The sequence below is a fragment of the Chlorocebus sabaeus genome, chromosome X (genome assembly GCF_047675955.1).
Source record: "Chlorocebus sabaeus isolate Y175 chromosome X, mChlSab1.0.hap1, whole genome shotgun sequence".
NCBI classification, from domain to species: Eukaryota; Metazoa; Chordata; class Mammalia; order Primates; family Cercopithecidae; genus Chlorocebus; species Chlorocebus sabaeus.
The window spans coordinates 125,310,129-125,326,894 of record NC_132933.1 but is presented as its reverse complement, the minus strand read 5'-3'; the positions used below and the strand labels follow the sequence as shown (position 1 = coordinate 125,326,894).

General features: G+C 35.2%; 2 pseudogenes; both read left to right on the top strand.

Annotated features, from left to right (window-relative positions):
* The window catches only part of LOC103232900 (radixin pseudogene), a 54,621-nt pseudogene extending 40,389 nt beyond the window's left edge, over window positions 1-14,232 (top strand).
* Window positions 14,233-14,544: 312 nt separating this feature from the next.
* Window positions 14,545-15,555, top strand: LOC103232901 (radixin pseudogene; annotated as a pseudogene).
* The last annotated feature ends 1,211 nt before the right edge of the window (window positions 15,556-16,766 follow it).

The window sequence follows — 16,766 nt, the reverse complement described above, 5'->3', positions numbered from 1 at the left end:
CCTAAATGATTTGGTTATCTCTTAAATCAATCAAATCTGACCCTAATTCTAGCATTTTATAAGTACAAGGATTGTAGTGGAAACTCATATTCCTTGGAGCAAGAAAACCTATTTTTAGTCCTAATATTTGTTAATGACAAGTTATGTGATTTTAGGTATGTCTCCTAACTCCTCTCATATTCAGATTTCGCTTCTATACAAATGATATACTCACTGACTCATAAAGTCATAAGTAATATGGTACACCTGTTATTCATGAGTATGCCTGGCAAATAGTAGGACATGTGTACTTATTGTTCTTTCAAAGAGTCTTATGTCCATGGGCCAGTGAGTCCATGAAAAACCAAATAAGGGAAACATTTGAAGGGAAATGGATAGAAGTCCTTTTCTGGCACTATCTCATCACTCCAAATTTGTGTCGCATCCCCAATGTTCCACTTCTTACCACTGAAAGAAACCACTCATGGAGTGGATACGGAAGGAATGAAAAATTGGACTGACTCGTGGAGGCAAACAATCTACCTGATTTCAAGGTGAATATTTAGGATGAAATGAGCCAAAAACTGTCTTGTATTTGAATATCAGTAAAACCAATCCCTAGGTAGAAGGACATCATTGTCAGGATCACTACAACATTTCACGATTCTATCTCTTTACACCTGAATGAACTGTCACCTCCCCAAACTTGTTTCCTGTCCTTACCTTGAGCTCCATTTGTTTCAGTTTCTGGCAGAACTTTTACCTGTATAATGATTTTTAGCGTCTTTGTTTGACATAAATGAGGCTTCTACCTCTGCTCAGTGTTACTCTTGACATTAATAGTTATTTTCACTGATATGAAAACACCTCTTCTGTTTAAATAACTCCATTCTCCCAAGTCTTTTTTCCCAAGTTTTTGGGAGAACTCCATTCTCCCAAGTCTTTTATTATAGAGCAAATAATCATCTTAAAAATGAAATTATTTAAGCAGGTTAAGTACCTTATATGTGAGGTCAGATTTAAATATCTGATGTGCAGGAATTAGGACCCTCACTTTATAGATGAAAAAGCAACTAGTAAGTGGTGGTTGACCCTGAATATGAACTCATAGATGTATGACTTAAAAACTTTTGCTCTCATGCAATACAGAATATATAAAACTCTTGGCTAAATGCTTGGCATTGATATGTGATTTGCCAAAATTCCAACCTGCAATTCTTATTCAGTCTCTTTCACTTTTTCGTTGCAATTTATGTAATTCCTGTATTACTTATTAAAAAGTATTCCGTAAGAAAATTATACCTACTTATTGATTTCAGTTTATAAAGAGCTATTTATTATTTTTTATTTCAATACATAGGTATCATTTAATCCTATTAGGCATATTTATCATTTGATCACACAAGAGTATGGTAGGTTTGGCTCCCAGTGATCCTTGTTTCCTGGTACGCATATCCCTGTGTAATCTCCTTTCCTTGAATATGGGTTGGACCTAGTGACTTTCTTCTAATGAATAGAATATGACAAAAGTGAAGAGTTGTCACTGGTCTGATTAGGTTACAAAAGACTGTTCCTTCCACCTTGCTGGAACTCTATTTTTTGCTGTTATTCTCTCTTGCCCTTTTGATGATAAAGCAAGTGGCCATGTTGTGAGATGCTGTAAAGACAGGTCCACATGTGAAGGAAACAAGGAAAAACTTGGGCCAACAGTTCATGAGGAATTTCAATCTCAGAGCCCACAAAGAATTGAATCCTGCCACAACCACACACACATATAGTAAGAAGCAGATCCTCCCCAGTTGAGTCTGTAGATGACCACAGCTTCGAGAGCAGCCTAAAGCCAGAGGATTCAGTTAAGTCATGTTTGGATTCTTGACTCACAGTAATTGTGAGACAATGCATGTTGGTTTAAGCCATTAAAGTTTGGGGTAATTTGTTACACAACAATAAGTAACTTATACAAATAAGTTATTCATGCTATTTAAACCGCTGTGTTCTGGTCATATTCTGTGGTCGGGACCACACATCAAAATGAAATGTGAGTTTAAAAGAATCATCAAATAACTGAGGCTAAGGCCTGAAATAACCTTGGTAATTCAGAGGAATATATAGATTAGCATAACCTTTCTTTGCTCTTAGTAGATCAATATTCGAATAAACAGAGCAATAAGAAAAAAATATTTATCATTGAAGACAAAGAAAAATCATGTTATCACACATTTATAAATCAGTGAAAAAAATTTCATTCTCACTTCAAATTTTTGTCAAGAATGAGAACATACCCATGTTAAGATATTTACAGAGTGAAAATTGAGAGTTTCACAACTCTCCACTCCAAAATAACTCTGTACACTCTGGTCCATGAACAGATAAGTGTAGAGATATTTTTCTTTACAATGAAGATTTTAAAAATATTGTGTTAGTTTTTAGGGTGGCTGTAAGAAAGTCTCACAAACTTGGTGACTTAAAGCAGGATAAATTTATTGTCTTAAAATTCTGGAGGCCAGAAGTTTGAAATCAGATATTAGCAAGGCCACACTCCATTTGAAGCCTCTGGGTCAGAATTCTTCCTTTCCTCTTTCAACTTCTGGTAGCCCTAGGCGTTTCTTCACTGTAGCAGCATAACTCCAATCTCCACCTCCATCTTCACATGGCTGTCATCTCTCATGTATCTGTCTTCAGTTGGCATTCTTCTGTGCATGTGTGTGTTCACATTTCCCTTTCCTTTTTCTTTTCTTTTTCTTTTTTTTTCTTGAGAAGGAGTCTCGCTCTATCACCAGGCTGGAGTGCAGTGACGCGATCTCGGCTCACTGCAACCTCCGCCTCCCAGGTTCAAGCGATTCTCCCTTTTCTTGTAAGTACACTTGTTATATTGGATTAAGGCTCACCTTAATTACCTTATCTTAACTTGATTACATCTGCAAAAACTCTATTTCCAAGTAATGTCACATTCCAAGGTGCTTAGGGTTAGGACTTCATATATCTTTTGGGGGACACAATTCATCCTATGACAAATAGCATTTTTTCCCCTTTGTCTTATACAATCTTTTTTAAACATCTATCTTTGTCTTTGTTACATCATTCAAAGTTTTCTACGTCAATCAAAGAAATTCTGCTTTCTGTTCTCCCACACTTTTCTGTAATGTAATTGTCTGCTATCCTATTTTACCTGAAATATTTGAATTTTTGTACCTTTCAAGGTATTATAATCAATGTTGTAGCAGTGTTTTAAAATATAATTCACTAAAATAACAGTTTCATCTCTATCTAAAAGAAGCACTTAAAAATCTTACGTGTAAAATCAGAATATTTTTCCTTTGTTATACCTGGTCTTAGACAAACACAGGACATTCTGAATTTTATTTTAGGGGTTCTAGGTGCTGAAAACTCTCTACAACAAATAATGTTAATATAAAGTGATTGGAATATCTGCCAGATGTTTTTGTATCATCCACAGGTTGATTGAAGTGGCACTCTCACTAGAGAATGAGAATAAAATCATATTACTCCTAAAGAGCAAACTATAAAAGTGTTATGTAGTCATTCATCAAATATATATCATTTCCATATTATGTTCTAGTCACTGAATTCATTCATAGCAGCATTATTAATTGAAAGATTATAGACTTTAGAGTCATACACACTTGGATTTTAATACTTGCTCCATTACATGCTAATAATTCTTCTAAATATCCACTTCTTTCATCTGTGAAATGGAATAATAACAGTAATTACAGGGTTGTTTTGAAAATTAAATATGATTATATTGACACAATGCTCTTGATAAAATTGATAAATTGTCCTCAAATCCTAGCAATCATATTTAATAAAGTTCAGATTATTAAAAAATTCAAAGCTTCTAATTTTCCTATATAAAATGAATATAGTGTTTATACTGACAGTTTGTATAATATAATCTATGTAAATATATGGCACAGTATATGTCCTTAATTGATACAGGGCTCCTCCATCTCAGGTATTATAAGACACAAAGATAGATGGCACTTATTCTTAATTTTTGCAACATATAAGTTCATGTAAGTATATTTACTGGTTTGTTCTCATTCATTAAGCCATTTATCCATTTAAAATAACTTTATAGGTGTTATACAATTTAAATAAAATTATGAGATATATAGGACCTAGTACACCAATAAGAAATTGAATCTCCAAAGGTTAACTAATTTTCACTACCTAAAACTGCCCTTGAGTTGCAAAGCTAGGATGTACATCCAGATCTGTGTAAGTCTAACAATTTGGTCCATTCACTTCAGTGCCAAATTTACAAGTTTAAGGGATGGGAGAAGGAGCAGGGGCTTTTGAATTGAAACCAAAAGAATAGCATGAGAAGCAGGAAAAACTAAAATCAAATGGGAAAGCCAAAGATACACTTTTAATATGAAGTAGAAGCTCAATGAAATAGATGTATACAGTGTCCACTCTGATAAACCAGAAAGAATGCTCTAAGTTCGGCTTGACAAACTCATGAGACATGTTAGACTTCACCCAACATCAAGTTTATTAATTTGAAGAAGGAATACAGGGCAGGCAGCAACACAGCATGCACAGCAACAACATAATCATCGTTTTATGATTCATAAGCACAAATTCCCATGCCCCGGTCACTCCATCCTTAGAACATGTGTGATCTTACTAGATGAGATTGGATTGGCACAGACCACTTCTGTTCCAGAAACTGAGTGCTCTGAAGTCTCCTCAACTTTCATACCTTGCTAGTCACATAGCTCCTTCAGAGTACAAAATTGGTATCTATTTTCTGGTGCAGTTGCATCTCATCAATACTAATTACTCATCACTTGATAAACCACTTTGACAATGAAATATAGGTGCTTAGTCCATAGTTCCCAGTACTCAGAAGGACTTAATAGAATCCAACATACACCCATGATTCCTTGAATTAATGTTGCAAGTAAGATTGGACTAGATTCAAATCCTCAGACATTTTTGAAGATAGATAGAGAATGGTCACACAACCTACTGTTACACCAGGAATACCGTGTCAATAGAACAATAGTTCAAGTGGTTTTTTTCTATCAGATATTAGGTGATAGATACATTCTGCCACTAGTAACAGTGGTGGGTTTTCACTGGCTTTTAGGAGGGCTGGAGAGGAGAAATAGAGCATATGAGAAAATCAGAAACTCTGGGATTTGAAACATCTTTCCTGGATCTGAGATTTCAACATCATGCCATGTACATCTGTGACTACCATGGATTTCCCTCCTTTCCCTCAGTTGAATATTATTAAATGAAGTTCATCACCTGACTTTGTATCCACGAGTTATTTGTAAAGATTTGTATAAAACTGCTGCCTGTTTAAAAACATCTTTCAACTTTGAGCATAGCTACTGCTGTAAATCTGAGATATGAGAACATTCATCAGCCAATTTGACATTTTGTGACTTATTAATAGTGACTATAATTCTACAGGAAGTATTGTTGTAAATGAAAATTTAAAAAATACAAAAAACAATTGCAGATTGTCTAATGAATATTGCATTTTTAAAAATTCAAGTTTGCATTTATGCCATTTCTGTGAATGTTCACTGATTTCTTCCCATTCTATGTGGGTACAGATGTAAATGTCACTAAAATTGAGAATCAAATAAATCACCATGATAAGATTTACTCTTTTGTTCTTTTGCTTACAACAAAATGTAAGTGTTAGTAAAGGGGAAAACATGAAGACTTGGCTAATTTAATTACAGTTTCGAACATCAACAAAAAGAGTTTGTACAGTAAAATAGAGCAAAAAGAAAGTGAATATGTGTATAATGGATGTATTATGGAGGTCATAATAATATCTATAAATAAAAGATCCTTTCAGTTAACATAGAATGAGGAAACATTGGTTCAAAAACTAAATAAGAGGCACTTTTCTTTTCTTTCTTTTAATTCCCCAGGCAAAGCCTGCTTAATTAAATATATTTATTACAATTTGATCAAAAAGCCCAAATTCTATGTGTCCTACATCTAGCTACTAGAGTATTCTCTGTCATAGGCCTCATGGGTCTGAATATTTTGACTTGTTAATGAAGTCATCAAAGGAATAGGCTAAGTCTTTCAGTTAAAACTGTTTGTTCCAAGATGCTCTGCAAAATATGCTCTAGGCTTTTCCAAGGCAACTCTTTCATTTTTTTTTCTCTCTTAACTTAAAACTAAAGCCTCCTTGTCATGCTTAATTAAACATCTGAATCAAATTAATTATTTTGTAACCAGAGTGGTGTGTAGGATGTAAATTTCAAATTTAGAATGGGACATTAATTGAAGAGGCAGATTGCTCTTTATAAAATACGATTATCTTTTTATGCCTTCAAAACTACAATGCATAGAAACTGGGAATGGACATGAAAACTTCCGAGACTCACATATAGAGTAAAAAGGAAGGATTCTGTAATATGCTTAGCAAAGAGAAATATATTGTCTTTTTGGACTTCAAGGAGTTGTATTACTTTTATATATATATATGTACCCACATTTCTTTTTTGAAATTAGGAAGAGTTTTCTGCTTTTTGTCAGTCATCTTTTGGTTTCTATGTAAGCTATATACCTGTCTACATAAGGAAATGCTTGATGAATTCTTCCTACTGATTCTTATTATCATAGAACATCAAGAATGATTATTGTCAAAGAAAGCCTAATTTTGAAAAATGACATCCATCTGCTCAATATTTTATTGGCTTGCTGACAATTCACTTTGAAGTAATCTGGGTCAGGGCCTAATACTTTGCACTGAAAAGCAAATTATGCAAATGGGCAAGTGGTTCATAGAATATTATACTTTGAGAGTACAAGCTCTTTCAGTTTTAAAGGAGGATCAGGAGTCAAAAGTAATGTGTACTCTGTGTCCTTAAGTTGATTTTCCTTAGTATCATCACAAGCAGTGTTTTTGCATTCTAATAGGGAAGATAATATTTAAAAGATTCAACTACTAAAAACACCCCAGATCTTGTACTAGACAAGTGGAGCAAATATGTACAAGAGCTAAGCTCCAAAGCTGTACAAGATTCTGCTTGTGTCATGTAGAGTACTGTACCATACAGTTTTAAAATGTCAATTACTGTCATTTTACATTAAAAATAAAGCTTGCAAATGAAGTCTTAATCTCTTTAGTGTTGACAGCTTGTGGAGGGAAAGCTATGCAATTTAACCACCTTAAATAATTCCCAGAGCAGTTTCCCTTTGCAAAGGTAAATTGATTTAATTATCTCATCCTTGGAATCACCAGAATTTTCCCTTATACACACATTGAAATTTTTCATGTGTACATTCAAACAGCTGGTCATATTTCATTTTTCCAAGCATTAGAAGAACAGAACAGTTTGACTCCATATAAAATCTTAGTTATCACTTATGAAATATTTTAGTAAATTGAATAAAATAGAAAAACTACAAGCTCTAATAAATTAGAAGAAAGTTAAATTACCAGTGCTTTAAAGAAGGTATTGTGTTATGATAACAAACTATTTCTAAACATAAACTGTGTGTTCCAGGGCCTTCTATTCAAGATCTGAACTGGAGAGTAAGTTCTGACTCCACCACTTGATTACATAGCAATCTTAAGGAAAGTCATTTATATATTTTGTGCCTGAGATTATTTATCCAAAATGTAAAAGTGGCGATAATTTTACCTGTCCAAACTATCTCATAGGCAACTTAAGTAGATAAAGATGGAGACAATGAATGTAAAAACTATTTGCCAACTGTGAAGTGAAGATAAGAGTGGTTACAAATTGGTAGCTTTTCTCTATGCCAGTAGTGAACTATCTGAGAAATAAATCAGGAAAGAAATTCCATTTACAGTAGCTACAAAAAAAAAAAAAAAAAGAGAAAGAAAACAAACAAACAAAAAAATACCTCTAGAAATAAGCTTAACCAAGGAGCTGAAAGATATTTATGATGAAATCTATAAAACATTGATGAAAGAAATCGAATCCTAACTCTTTGTGAGGCTGAGGTGGAGGATTGCTTGAGTCGAGGAGTTTGAGACCATCCTGGGCAACATAGTGAGACTCTGATTCCACAAAAACATAAAAAATAAAAAAAAACTTAGCTGAACATAGTGGTGCATGCCCATAGTTCCAACTACTCAAGAGGCTGAGGTGAGAGGATTGATTCAGCCCTGGAAGTTGAGGCTGCAATGAGCTGTGATCATGCCACTGCACTATACCCTAGGTGACAGAGTGAGATACTGTCTCAGAAAATAAAGGAAATGATGAGAACACAAATAAATAAAAAGATATCCCCTGTTCATGGATTGGAAGAATTAATATTATTAACATGTTCACATTACCCAAAGCAATCTACAGATTCAATATAATCATTATCAGGATACCAGTGACAGCTCATGCCTGTAATCCCAGCACTTTGGGGCCGAGGCAGGTGGATCACCTGAGGTCAGGAGTTCGAGGACAGCCTGGCCAACATGGTGAAACCCTGTCTCTACTAAAACTACAAAAATTAGCTGGGTGTGGTAGTGGGCACCTGTGATTCCAGCTAATAGGGAGACTGAGGCAGGAGAATCGCTTGAACCTGGGAGGCGGAAGTTGCAGTGAGCCAAGATAATGCCACTGCACTCCAGCCTGGGCAACAGAGTGAGGCTCTTAAAAAAAAAAGTCATTCTTCACAGCAACAGAAAAAAACAATCTTAAAATTCATGTACAAATATAAAAGACCTCAGAGGCCGGGCGCGGTGGCTCAAGCCTGTAATCCCAGCACTTTGGGAGGCCGAGACGGGCGGATCACGAGGTCAGGAGATCGAGACCATCCTGGCTAACACAGTGAAACCCCGTCTCTACTAAAAAATACAAAAAACTAGCCGGGCGAGGTGGCGGGCACCTGTAGTCCCAGCTACTCGGGAGGCTGAGGCGGGAGAATGGCGCAAACCCGGGAGGCGGAGCTTGCAGTGAGCTGAGATCCGGCCACTGCACTCCAGTCTGGGCGACAGCGGGAGACTCCCTCTCAAAAAAAAAAAAAAAAGAAAAAGAAAAAAAAAAAAAAAAAAAAAGACTTCAGACATCCAAAGCAATTTTGAGCAAAAAAAAAGCAAAGCTGGAGACACCACACTACCTGACTTCAAAATATACAAAGCTACAGTAAACAAAACAGATCAGTACTGGCATAAAAACAGGCACACAGACCAATAAAACAGAGAGGACAGCCTGGAAATAAATTCATGCATTTACAACCAACTTGTTTTTGACAAAAATGCCAATAATAGACATGGAGGAAAAGACAGTCTCTTCAATAAATGGTTCTGGGACAACTGTATACCCACATGCAGAAGAATGAAACTAGATCCCTATCTCTCACCATACACAAAAATCAACTCAAATTGGATTAACTACTTAAATGTAAAACCAAAACTGTGAAACTACTAAAAGAAAACATAGAGGAAACTCTTCATGAAATTGGGCTGGGCAAGGATATTTTGTATAAGACCTCAAAAGCACAGATGCCTAATGCAAAAATAGACAAATGGGATTACATCAAACTGAAAAGCGTCTTCAGAGCAATGGAAACTATCAATAGAGTGAAGAGGCAACCTACAGAATGGGAGAAAGTATTTGTAAGCTATGTATCTGGTTAATATCTAGAATATATAAGGAACACAAACAACTCAATAGTATAAAACTAAATAACCTGATTAAAAAATGAGTCGGGTGGGCGCAGTGGCTTACCTCTGTAATCCCAGCACTTTGGGAGGCCGAGGCGGGTGGATCATGAGGTCAAGAGATCAAGACCATCCTAGACACATGGTCAAACTCCATCTCTACTAAAAATACAAAAGTTAGCTGGGCGTGGTGGCATGCGCCTGTAGTTCCAGCTACTGGGGAGGCTGAGGCAGGAGAATCTCTTGAACCTGGGACGTGGAGGTTGCAGTGAGCTGAGATCATGCCACTGTACTCCAGCCTGGCGATAGAGCGAGACTAAGTCAAAAAAAAAAAAAAAAGCCCTGCATAGACATTTTTCAAAATAACACATTTAAATTTCCAACAGATAACATGAAAAAATTCTCAACGTCATTAAACATAAGGAAAATGCAAATCAAAACCACATTGATATATTACTTTACCCCAGTCAAAATGATTATTATGTAAAACACAAAAAAATAACAAATGCTGGTGAGGCCATTGAGAAACGAGAACTCTGAAACACCATTGGTGATGGAAGTTCCTCAAAGAACTGAAAATAGAATTACCATATGATCCAGGAATCCCACTACTGGGTATATATCCAAAGGGAATGAAATCAGTATGTCGAAGAGATATTTTCATTCCCATGCTTGTTGCAGCACTATTCACAATAGCCAATATACAAATGCCCATCTATAGATAAGTGGATAAAGAAAATCTGTATATGTACATATACATATGTATGGTAATTTCCCTGATTTGTGCATATATACACATACATACATACATACACACACACACACACAATGGAATACTACTCAGTCATAAAACAGAATGAATGCCTGTCATTTGTGGCAACACGAATGAACATTGGAGGACATTATATGAAGTGAAATAAGCCAGATATAAAAAGACAAATACCACATGATCTCACTCATATGTGGAATATAAAAAGGCTGATTTTATAGATTTAGAGAGTGAAATAGTGGTTACTAGAGGCTGAGGAGGGTAGAAAGGAGAGGGGGAATGGAAGAGGTTGGTCAATGGATACAATGTTACAGTTAGACAGGAAGAATATTCTGGTGTTCTATTACACAGTAGGGTGACTACAGCAAATAATAATACAGCATATATTTCAAGATAGATAGAAGACTGAATGTTGTCACCACAAAAAAAATATGTTTGAAGTCATGGATATTGTAATTTCCCTGATTTGATTGTTATATACACACATTGAAGCATCATACTGTACACCATAAATATGTTCAATTATTTTGAGGCTTTTTTTGGCATAAGCTTTTGTCACTTTATTGTTAACCAATGAATATTATCCAAAATTAGAGATGTAATTGTAACTTAATTGTACAACACAAAATTATGCTAATGGTAAAAGCCTACTGGGATTTACCAAATACTCATTAGTGCATTTTTACATTGACTATATGAACATGTGCTCGAGACTGTTAATAATAAGTTATAATTGGTTTAATCTCTTTGAAAATCCATATTGCAATTAGCCGGGGGTGGTGGCACATGCCTGTAATCCCAGCTACTTGGGAGGCTGAGGCAGGAGAATCGCCTGAACACGGGAAGCAGAGGTTGCAGCGAGCTGAGATCGTGCCATTGCACTCCAGCCTGGGCAACAAAAGCGAAACTCCGTCTCAAACAAACAAACAAACGAAAGAAAATCCATATTGCAAATGGTTCTTGTTTAGAAAAATTCACACAGCTTTAAAAAATGGATTAAATTCATTTTAATCCTAATCTACAAATAGATCATAAACAGCAAAATATATCTGATAATGTTTCAATACTGTATCAAACTGATGTAGCCATGGTAGTGCACATAATTCTAAATGAGGAAATCCAATGAAAGTTCAGGTTTTTATCTATTATGGCAATTTCTTTAAAGTGAACATTTATGTTTCAAAACACGAATAGTAGGGTCCACCATCCATTCCTTTGATGTACTGCGAAACATTCTCTTCCATAGGATTCTGAAGCATGTGCACAACCGTGGTACAACAGTCACTTTAAGGTTCACCAGCTATGTTTTGTTCTACAAAATTAAAAAAATATATTAAATGCAACCTTTCTTTTTCATAATGTCTGCCCAAATTAATCGTTTCAAAGTCAGCAAAATCAAAAAAGCACAAGCGTTATTTTCAGACACAACTTGAATCTACTGTGCATGAAAATGTTTAATAAAATGGCAATTTTAATAGATAAATGTAAATTTGAGTGTGTAATACCAAATGGAAAGTAGCTGAACCACATAGAGTAAACAAGGCTTTACGTGTCTCCAAATTTAGCTGTTTTACAATAAACAAAGTATTAGAACATGTGAATATTAGAGCCTCCTAACTGGAAAGATTTCTTCAGTAAGATATAATTGAAATTAATATAAACTAAAATTATAATTTCTAAAATAGAATTAACAAACCAAATTTAAGTATTTTAATTAGATATTGAAAAAAATAAGCACAGTGATCTAGAAACCAAATATACTAAATTGATTATGTAACTATCATATCAAGGTACAGACATTCTTCATATGCTACAAGATTAGCATCTCTCTCTCTCTCTGTCACACACACACACACACACACACATAAACACACACTCTCTCTCTCTTATTCTCTCTCTCACTCTTCCTCAGCCATACAGCACCCCTCCAGGATGACAGTATACCAGTGAGGAGCTTACAATTTTAACGCAAATCAGATTCCCACAGTTTGGCTCAATAAAAAGGCAGCTAAAAATTTAGCACTCTTAAGATATTCTGAGGAAAAATGAAATTTCAAAAGTATTTCTCGGTGATTGAGATTATCATTATGAATTATAAAACATATAGCTTACACACTCCATTGTGTTTGAACAACCAGTCATCGTGGGTGTAGTAGTGAGGTAGTATTGTTGTCCCCTCCTCAGGACTGACATTTTTATATGCTGCCCTTCTAGAAAGGTCCAGGTTTTAAAAAATAATTAAAATCAGTTACCAACAAATGTGTATTTTCTTTTATTAATCATCTGTTTTTCTAAATCAGTCTAAAAAGAACAAAACTTTAAAACTCTTACAGAGACTGTTTCATCAATAAACTGTCCTAGGGAACTACTACTGCTGTCCAAACCTCTGTGAAACGGTAGGCAAAAAAAGCCATCAGAGGATTACAGGAGATAATACACCAATCATTGTAGCTGTTAAAGATGACTGTGATTAGATAACCAAATATCAAATATCCAATTAGGTAATTAAATTTGAATTTAAAAAACTAACCACCAGCTGCACATATATTAAATATTCTAATCTCTTTCATCATTCATAGGCTTATTCTGCATAATGATCCAAGACTGTCCACTCTGCTACCTACCATCATTTTAAACACTGCCTGATCTGTATGATGGTGGAATTATGGCTATGGGCATGGCAGATATGAGAAGGGCACACTGAGAAAATGTGAGTGAGACAGAATGTGGAAATATATACAGGTTAAATATGGAAGAGGCAAGGGAAACCCATTAAAATGTTCACCATTATCCTTTAAAATGTACATAGAACTGAAACCACACATATGCATTTGTCAGACATGCTAATTAGTGTTAATCTTCAACAGAAAAAAAAAAGAAAAAGAAAGAATGTGAAAGGAGGCAATGAAATACCATTCTCCATTCCCTGGACCAAAAGTAAAAGAAAACCAAGCATGATATCATACTGCCTTAATGCTGAAGAGCTCCCCTTAAATTTGTCTTTTAGCTAGCACAGTCAAACTGATATAAGTGCTTTGACAAAGTGGGATGCATTCCATCATATCCGCAAAGGCCTGCTTTTCTCTGTTGGTGGTTCAGCTTATGCAGAACATATATGCAAAATAACAGCTCTCATATTGCTTCAAACTCATCGATACGCTGCTTTGTATTGCCTTGTCGAATCTGTTGCAGACTCTTGTACTTACCGCGAACTGCTTTAACATTCTCAGCATGAAGAACATCACTATGTGCCCAATACAACTGGCAAACAACTTTTTGACCAGGTGGTGAAAACAGTTGGTTAGCGTGAGGTCTGGTTTTTTGGGCTGCTGTATGTAGACAGCAAAGGTTATCCTATATGGCTTAAACTAAATAAAAAGGTGACACAGCAAGACGTTAAAAAAGAGAATCCTTTACAGTTCAAGTTTAGAGCTAAATTTTTCCTGAAGATGTTTCTGAGGAATTAATTCAAGAAATAATCCAGAGACTCTTCCTGCAAGTTTAAGAAGCCATCTTAAAGGATGAAATGTATTGCCTGCCAGAAGCAGCAGTTATTTTGGCTTCCTGTGCAATCCAAGCCAAGTGTGGAGATTATAATAAAGAGATTCATAAGCCAGGCTACCTGGCTAATGATAGACTCCTACCTCAGCATGTATTGGAACAACACAAACTAACAAAAGAACAGTGGGAAGAAAGAATACAGAACGGGCATGAAGAACATAGAGTAATGCTAAGGGAGGATTCTTTGATGGAATAGCTGAAGATTGCACAAGATCTAGAAATATATGGTGTCAACTATTTTGAAATAAAAAATAAAAAGGGGGCCGGGCGTGGTGGCTCATGTCTTTAATCCAGCACTTTGGGAGGCTGAGGCGGGCGGATCATGAGGTCAGGAGTTCGAGACCAGCCTGACCAACATGAGGGATACCCCGTCTCTACTAGAAATACAAAAGATTAGCCAGGCTTGGTGGCTTGCGCCTGTAATCCCGGCTACTCAGGAGGCTGAGGCAGGAAAATCACTTGAACCCGCGAGGTGGAGGTTGCAGTGAGCCGAGATCACACCACTGCATTTCAGCCTGGGTGATAGAGCAAGACTCCATCTCAAAAAAAAAAAAAAAAAAAAAAAGAAAAATAATAAAATAAAAAATATCAGAATAAAAATAAAAAGGGAACTGAATTGTGGCTAGATGTTGATGCTTTGAGTCTGAATGTTTATGAGCATGATGACAAGTTAACACCTAAAATTGATTTTCCCTGGAGTGAAATCAGAAATATTTCATTTAATGACAAAAAGTTTGTTATAAAGCCAATAGACAAAAAGGCACCTGATTTTGTTTTTTATGCACCTCGTCTGAGAATCAATAAGGGGATTTTGGCCTTATATATGGGAAACTATGAACTATACATGCAAAGAAGGAAGCCTGATACTATTAAAGTACAACAGATGAAGGCTCAGGCTAGGGAGGAGAAACATCAGAAGCAGTTGGAAAGGGCACAATTAGAGAATGAAAAGAAGAAAAGAGAAATAGCAGAAAAGGAAAAGGAAAGAATAGAACGTGAAAAGGAAGAGCTAATGGAACGTCTAAAATAAATTGAAGAACTGACAATTAAAGCCCAGAAAGAACTAGAAGAACAGACTCAAAAAGCTCTAGAACTGGATCAAAAATGAAAACGAGCAAAATAAGAAGCAGAGCGGCTTGAAAAGGAGCATTGAGCTGCTGAAGAGGCGAAGTCTGCCATAGCAAAACAAGCTGCCGACCAGATGAAGAATCAGGAGCAGCTAGCAGCACTTGCTGAATTCACTGCCAAGATTGCACTTCTAGAAGAAGCCAAGAAGAAAAAGGAAGAGGAAGCTACTGAGTGGCAACACAAAGCTTTTGCAACCCAGGAAGACTTGGAAAAGACCAAAGAAGAGTTAAAAACTGTGATGTCTACCCCCTCTCCACCTCCACCACCAGTCATTCCTCCAACAGAAAACGAACATGATGAACATGATGAGAATAATGCTGAGGCTAGTGCTGAATTATCAAATGAAGGGGTAATGAACCATAGAAGCGAGGAAGAACGTGTAACAGAAACATAGAGAAATGCATGTGTTAAGAAGCAACTTCAGGCATTAAGTTCAGCATTAGTTCCAGTCATAGATGAAACCAATTTGAGGTTTTTAATCTGATTTTTTAAAGATAAATATGAACATGTCATCTATAAATTTCAAAAAAATAATGAAAAAGGCTGTGTGAACAAATTTTTTCTTATGGTGTTTTAATTATATACATTTTTTGAAATATTAAATTGGTAAAACCAAATTGCCAAATGTAAGGTGCATTAAAATACTGATAAATTAGATGAAAGATAAAATTCCAATGTTTATATAAAATTTGATTTTTAAAAATATACCATTCTTCCCATTTAGTTACTATTTCTCTATTTTATGTGTTATATTCACTTGGAAAATTCTATCAGTACAACAAAACAAATGTTTCAGTGTAAAACTTCAATCAAATTGACCATTATTTTGTCTTAAAAAATCAATTTATTTTATTTAGTCAAATTTTTAACTTCCTAACAATGCTTTTGAAAGGAGACAACTTGATTTCAAGGTTTAATTTTTGGAGGAGATTAACGTCATGAATATTAAACCCCAATATTCATTATTTAGCAGGTTTATATTTAGAATTATATTGAGAGATTTAAAAAGCTGTAGAGAACATTAATGTAATCAATGCCAAGTGCAGAACTAAATGATTTCTGTCAAATAATATTAGTGCATTTTGAAGTTTTATAACCTTAATGTAATCAATGGCAAGTGCAGAACTAAATGATTTCTGTCAAATAATATTAGTGCATTTTGAAAGTTTAATAAATGCCTAAATTAAGGTATGAATTGTTTTAACTCTTATCTTTCGTCAAATGTCTTCTATTTTCAATCAATACTGCTGTGTTATGCCTTTTAAGTTGACGGAATGAATAATTTCTCCTATCTTCAAATAAAAAAATGTCCAAAACATTAATAAAATACAAAGGCCCATTTCTGACCTTGCAAGTGTATGATAGGCTGTATATAATAGTATCCTATCTGTTAAATAATAAAGAAATACCTTTTGCCCTGATAAAGTTAGATGTTAAGAAATTGTGTCAATAGCTGAATAATATGTCTCTATTGTTATCCATCTAAATTCAGAAATAAAGGTGTCAAGAATTGTAGGCCATTTCCTTCCCAGAGAATGTGAATTTAATCCAATCAGATTTTATTCTCAAAGTATGAGAACTTTCAGGCAGACATGTACCTAAAAGACATGTGCCTAAGAATATACTGGATTTGTCAGGAGAAAACAGTTTATTTCCATATGAATATTTTCACAATATCCCGTAACAGTTGGCAGT